Source organism: Corapipo altera, unplaced genomic scaffold (genome assembly GCF_003945725.1).
Source record: "Corapipo altera isolate COAL_440 unplaced genomic scaffold, ASM394572v1 0, whole genome shotgun sequence".
NCBI classification, from domain to species: Eukaryota; Metazoa; Chordata; class Aves; order Passeriformes; family Pipridae; genus Corapipo; species Corapipo altera.
Genome location: NW_020884872.1, coordinates 83,625,590 through 83,632,777, shown reverse-complemented (window position 1 = coordinate 83,632,777; position 7,188 = coordinate 83,625,590). Strand labels below are relative to the sequence as shown.

Sequence of the window (7,188 nt, the reverse complement as noted above, 5' to 3'; positions counted from 1 at the left end):
GACATAACACTTTATTTTTAACCTAATTATGTCTATGTGCAAACCCAACCTTTCACTTAAGCCCTTTCTTCAGAGCTTAAAATCGGGTGGAGTATTGAGTTGGCTGGCCTGGAAACTAAATCCCTCTTTGTCCAGAGAACAGCCAATGTCTTCAAGGTACCATTGAAGGTCAGCTGTCTAGATCTGACTTGCAAGTGAGGAGACTTGTGCCTTATGCCTTACTCATAGGAAAGCTGTTCACTTGCCAAAGCCAGAAAGGTCAGTGAAGCAGAGTACGGAAAGCACTTTTGGGTGACTGCAAGAGCTACTCCTGGGGTCCTCATGCATGGTCTGGGTGCATGGTATTGAAGTGCCTGTTCAGCTGCAGTAAGAGTGGGGCTGTTCCTTGACAGAGGACAAGTTGGAAGCTGAGGATGATCTCAGCACAGGCAGTGCCATCCCTAACAGGGCAGAGTCACAGGTGGGCCAGGAGAAGTGACTAGCTCTGCTGACCATTAAGTGGCCATTGGACAAGGCAAAATATGGGATCTATTCAGGCAGCCTGCTCAGGAGCATCTGGACATGGAACCAGAGACAGGACTGGAGACGAGGCTACTTACAGTATGAGTGCAGAGAGGGCAGGTTGGTCAGGTCAGTTAATTCAGGGCTATAACTGGTCTCAAGGTCCTGGCACTGCTTAGCAACAGCTTACTTGTTATCAAGATGGTGTGGCGGAGGCATACCCTGCTCTGCAGGAGGGCTGTGCAATGGGTGCTGTCTCTCCCTGACCTTCACACCTGCTCTGCTCCTGTGACTTCTAGTCCTGTCATCTTGGCCTGAAATCTCAAAAGCCTGGAGCCAGTGTCCTAGAAAGTCACTTGGATTCTTTCCACTGGCTTCAGTTTTGTTTGAGCCAGCCAGTTACCAGGACAGGCTCTTCCTGGTCTCCCAGCACTGCTGCCGAGCATGCTGCTTTTCCCATCCACGAGAAAGGCAGTCATCAGTGGAGAGGTTTAGGTCGGGTGACAGCCAGGAAAGTTTGCTTGCAAAAGGCTGGAGGGACCTCAATTATTAGAAATTAAAACCACATCATGGAGAGATGAAAACAATTCTATCTGCAAATGCAATAGGGTCTGTTAGCCAGAAAGTACTGCTCTGCTTTTGATTAATTCTTACTCTTTAATTAATCCTTTCAGTTTATTATCCTTCTTGGAACTTTTCTGGAATAACGAAATGACAAATCTAGGCAATCAAATATGTTTTCACAGGGATTAACCTGCATCTGATTGCACTTGGTTTTGCGTGACTCCAGGGAGAGCAGTAGCAGCTGTGCCCGGAGCCATTGGAGCACTGCCCAGGGCAGCCCATGCCCCAAGAGAAATACCATGCCCTGTGGAAATAATTCATATTCTCTCTTTCAGGTTTCCCATGAGGAGAAGGTTTACCTGTGGCTGGACTGGAGCTTCATCCCCCCATGTTTGTAAGGGAGAGCGTTTGGGTCTCTATGGTGCCTGTTGATTTTGCTACCGGGGCTCCTTTGCTCAGGAAAGTCCCCTCTCTGTCCTTGAGCCTGATAAGTAGAAGGGACGGGTTTTCTTTAACAGGAAAAAGCCACTTGGCTCTATTTGTCATTCTTCATTAACCTTATCTTAGTCCCTCTTTATCCTCCTCTCTCCCATGTTGCCTGGTCACTGTAACTCTTAAAACTTCCTGTCTTGATAAAGATGTCTTGTTCAAAGTGTATTTATGTCATTAGTTACAACTGCCTTACTTGGCAGCGTGACCCTTTGTCCCTTTGTCATTGGCTTGGCTGTTGTTTTCTCAGTCTCAGTCCGAGGGGCAGGGTTATAAAAGTGCCCTGTACATATGGTGAGGCCCATCTCTTCCCTGGAAACATCTCCAGGCTTCAGTCCGTGCTTCTGCAGATTGTCCTTTCAGGATCACAGGAAGTTGATGAGGCTGGGCTGCATGAGGGACACAACACCTAGTGCTTAGCTCTTCAGCCCTGGTTCCCAAGGAAGCTGGACCCCAGAAATGGCAGCACAAAAAGCAGAACTGAGGAGCCCCGAGCACCAGTTGTTCCCCCCAATACCTTTATGTAGTTTCATTTTTCAGCACATTGCCTGAGTGTGCTCTGTTGAACACATTTGTCATAGTCATTAATGTCCTTTGCAGTCATGGTGACACAGAGTGCTCTGGCTGTTTCCAATTACCAGGACAGCCTTGCTTAAGCATTGCACTTGCAGCACCACTGCAGTCTCTTGCTGGGCTGCAGCACATACCTCCCCTCTGTCAGCATTCCTCACCCTTTTGGACCTTTAACTCTGAGGACTTTGAGGCTGATTTTCCTTCTCTTCCTGTCCTTTGTTTTATAGATTAGATACGGCATGGAGCTTTATGAACATAAGAAGCCCTTGGTTTCCAGTGTTGCCCCGAAGAGATTTAAAGGTCCATGAAACAAGAGCCTGTGATAAGGCTTCTGTTACCATTTTCTATAGAAAAAAAGGTTGTGAATATTTATAAATAAAAATCAAGGAAAAAAAAATAAAAATAAACAAAACCTGAAGAATTCTTAAAAATATTTGGAAATTCAGGTCAGTTCTGAGATGTACCAGGGCAGTCTGCAAAGACTGGTACAACAATGTTTATGTATGTTTGGTTTCCAAGACTGACTTTCATGGAAACAGCATGATACAAAGTGGTTTTGGTCAGCAATCTCAGTACCTTTCACACCAGCACAGTGCAAAATAGACAGTTTAGGCTGTCAGTGTTAGTGTCAACTCTGTATTCCTGTGGTTGAGGTTCAAACTTCACACTCGGGTTTCAAGCCTGTTACCTACAGACAGAAGGCATGGCGAGGTAAGTTTTGCAGCTTGAGGATAGGTTGTGTTGTCCATGGGGGCAGAACTAGAATCAATTCTGGCATTTTGCTTTGGGCCAGGGTACTCATCTCTGGGAGTTTGGTTCAGGGGTTCTTTGAGAACCTCAGTGTTCTTGTTGTGAAGAGACAGATGTGCAAGGGTAAGAGTGTGGTGTGCACCAAGGAGTAAGCTCTGTATGGAGTGGGTGTACTTGAGCCAAACTGGTTTAGACATAGCTTGAGACATCTGGACTGCAGTTACACAGATGGTCTGTATTTTAACATCTGGTATGGGATTAAGTTGCATGCTAAAACATGTACGTACCTGTGTGTAGATGAGGTCCGAGTGTCTATAGCCCCTTTATTGTCAATAGAGATAGTTAACCACCATGGAGCCTTCAGTATAATTTAGTGTACCCTGAGTCACCTGGTAGTTAGTCAGGTGAGTAATTTCCAGACTCCATTCACTATATCTTTTTTTGAAGCACCATCCACATTTACTGTGAGAGCATAGTCTCTAGTTCACATGCAGACACCTACGAGTAGGTGCTTGAACCTCACCCCAGTTTCCTTTGCAATGAACACCTCCAGTGCCTGTAAGATTTTAGGAAACTTTGTAGATGTCAAAATTGACTAATGACATTGTCTTTTACCAAAGGCCCCCAGAACAGAATTATCTCTTAGGCACCTGAGTTCAAAAATCTCGACCACTGTTGTTATTCTCAGATTTCACCCTCTAGTCAGTTACGTTTATCTGGTTCTGGATATGGAACAGAAACCTAACACCAAAATATTTCTTCAAGCTTTGCTGGCTTCTCCATGAATACTATAATGTGTGACTCATGCTCTTTGGCAAGGATAAGAAGCTGGATTTAAAATATGGTTTTGTACTTATTTTGATTTCCAAATAAAGCCTAATGGAAAAATATTATTTATCCCTGCACTTTATGCACTACACAATGCAGTGACTTGACTGCAATAAAAAAAAGTTTATTTTGCCATATCAAAAAAACCTCCCACAACGTTTTTACCAAGGATTTTTGAGTCTGAAAACTCTGATTGTTTGTCATTACAACAACCTTTTCTGATTAGTCCCTGGTAGGAAAATACTTTTCTGCTGTCCTGGTATCTTAAAACAAGGCTTGTGCTACCTGACAGGGTGTTTGGGATGCATCTCACTGGAGATTAGCAGGAGCTGTAAAGCTTCTGACCTTTTTAACAGAAAAGCAAAATCCAAAATCTCCACTTCCAAGTATTCACAGCTTTAAATCTCAGGCTGTGTCTTTAACCTTGTCTTTAATTAGACACCCGGATAATATCACAGCAGAAATAACCCGGTGTGTCAGCAGCAGTGTAGCCTCAAGCAGCAGACGCAGATGCTGTTTGGCAGCCTGGCTTCCTCCGACACTCGCATTCCTTCTGTGTGCACTCACCTTCCCCGTTGGTATCCAGCACTTCACCCGGGGCTCCATGGTGGAATAGAGAAAATCCTAAAGAAAGTTATGAAGAAAAATGCAGCTTGGTTCAGCTGCAGCCAGCACAGTCAGAAAGAAAAGGACATGAATGCTTTGTCTGTACAACATGTTTTCCAAACCCAGGTCAGACAATGTTGGGTTGCTCATGCTCCAGAAAACAAGATTTGTCTTGTTCTTCACTCCTGTGTCCAGTTGCCAGCCCAGTCACTGCCTCTAAGTGACCTCAGGGATGTCACTTAAACATTCTCTTCCTCAGTTCTTTCTAACTACAGATTTATCCTCCCCCTTACTCTTTTCTCTTCCTACTGTGTTACACCAACCAGGCAGAGGGACATAACCTCAGCAACATGGTGACACAGCCTTTGGTTCAAAGTTGGCTTACATCTCATCTGCCCTTGAGCCCTGGCAAGTGAGTCCACACCTGCCCAAGGTCTCCCAGGCAGATTTATCCACAGTGACCTTGTCTGAAGACTGAAAGTCGTAAGTGCAGTGCACCGTGCAGACTAATTTATCCTCCTTCGTTGGAGGCAAATGGAGTGTGAAAAGAAGGCTTATTGTCCAACTTTACTGAACAGGACATTCACCTACGAAATACTTCAATCTCTTCAACATTAATCTCCTTGCTATTACGGGGATTGCCTCCTACTTATAAGGACTTTGCACAAGGCTTATCTCAGGGAAATTCTAATCCGAAATTCTCTGTATAGGTGCTACTGTAAGAGTGACAATTACAATACAAAACTTTGGAAAGAATAGCAACCTAAAAGCCCTTTTTTCCCGTATATAAGGGCATTTCCCTCATTTTCTAGTGCTTGGGGAAGTTCAGGTTTTTTCCTAGTAGCTGGTTTTAGCTTTACTTAGGAAGTTCAGTTTGTGACAGTGTCCCAGAGGAAGGACTATTTAGATCCGTGCAAACTGTGAATGTTCTAAAGAAAAATAAAGAGCCTTTCTCATTTGCCTTCAGATGGTGCATATTCATCAAAAGTAAACTGGAAATATTTTAATCCAGACATGACCTTGCAGCTGAAACAGAAACAACAATTACTTACAGTGATGGGGGGCTGAGTCACATTTTGACAGAGCTGATCCAGACAGGAAGGGTTTACCTAATTTCCTAAAGGTGTTCAGGGAAACAATTTGTCCAGGATCCTCTAATAGCCAGAATCCAGTGAGGAGAAAAAAAATACTTCTTTTATTGTCACGAGCTTTATCCTAGTTTTTTTTATTCCTGAGCTAGCACCACTGTCTCAGGAAACAAAAATGGGCTTGATCACTGCTACCAGCAGCTTCATTGTTCATGGAGACCCAAAGCATAGAAAAAGCAAGTTTAGCTGGAATTGTATTGTCTTTACTTTCAGATTCAAAGAGAGGATCACAGCAAGTCAATGGAAGATCACGAAGGTATGGGACACTGAGACCTCATCCAGGGGAAAATAAGGGAATTTCTTAGCTTGCCAGAGATTATATAATCATAGAATCATAGAATCATAGAAAGACTATCTAGTTCCCACTCCCCTGCAATGGGAAGGGACACCTTCCACTAGACCAGGTTAGCTCAAAGCTATCCAATCTGCCCTTGAACACTTGCAGGGATGGGGTATCCAAAACTTTTATGGGCTACATGTTCCAGTGTCTTACCAGTCTCTGAGTAAAGAATTTCTAACTATCATCTAAAGATGAAAGAAGATGGTTTGAGACAGTGCTGTCCTGCAAGTTCTGATGACTCCAAGTTTCTTCAGCATGGGAATAACAGGCAGATATGTGCTATGGATTGATGCAAGATCAGTGTCCAAGCGAGCTCCCTAAAACATTTCACCTTTTTGACCAGCACCACTTTAGTTTTGCTTGGGTTTATTTAAGCCATTGTTGCCTTCAAGGTGATTTGTAGCCATGCTTAGAGGTGCTTGCTAAAGAATCACCACTTCTCGTTTCTGGACCTACTGTCTCAAATGTTGTAACACTGACGTGAAGGTGACGTACAACCAGTGTGAATATTTCCCAGACACCCTCCAGGCAGAAGCCATGGTTTCAGGTGTTACCTCATTGAGGCTTCCCAGAAGGGCAGAGGAAGGCCCTCAGAAAGGGCATGCAGGTCTTAGAAGAGGCCCCAGCCATACAAAGATGTTTTTTCTTATGCCAACAGAGAAGTCCCTGTGTTCCTGATGAAGTATTGCATGTTTCCAGTTCATTTTGCTACTCTTACTCTCTGACAAATCAGCTTCCACACCCAGCAAAAGAAGTAATAAAACTAAAAACCATAGCCTGCAAAGTGTCTCAAGATGTCTGAATATGTTATTTGCTGATCCTGGAAGAGACACTGCAGTCACAGCTGCAGAAAGAAAAGAAGCACAGCAAAAAGCCACACCGCAATTCTTAAACAGGAATTTGCCACACACAGGGCAAGGCAAGGAAAAGAAGAACCCACCACTTTGAAGACAGGAATGGGCTATCTTACAATGTTTGTGAGAATTAGAGGTTCAGATAGAAGCTGAACCAGCCAAACAAAGAGCCAGGACTGAGCAAACATTTACTATTGCATACCCAGGAAAATTTTGCATAGCTACTATTCTTTTGAGATCAAGATATCAGCTAAAGCTAGGAAAGTCTTAATGGGAGAAGGATGAAGACTAGGATCCAGGTGGAGTTTTGTTCATCTGAAAGCATGCAGAACTTAGGGAGTTTGTATATGGTGGCTGTTAAGTGACTATGGAAATGTGTAAACGTCTGGCCCTTGCTTACGCAGCCGACTGAATTCCTGCATGTACACGGGACCTCACCATCTGACTTAGGTGTCTAAAATAGACTTGCCCTGCTTCTTCTCCTGGAGAACTATGCAGGGACATGTGCAGAAGTGGGTTTCTGGTTTATGGGTTA

General features: G+C 43.9%; 1 long non-coding RNA gene across 1 annotated transcript in view; it reads left to right on the top strand.

Annotated features, from left to right (window-relative positions):
- The first annotated feature begins 2,752 nt into the window (after positions 1-2,752).
- Positions 2,753-7,188, top strand: part of LOC113952920 — a 5,282-nt gene continuing 846 nt past the window's right edge. The window contains exons 1-2 of the long non-coding RNA XR_003529702.1: positions 2,753-2,838; positions 5,673-5,715. This is a non-coding gene — a long non-coding RNA (uncharacterized LOC113952920). The remainder of the gene's footprint in view (positions 2,839-5,672; positions 5,716-7,188) is intronic.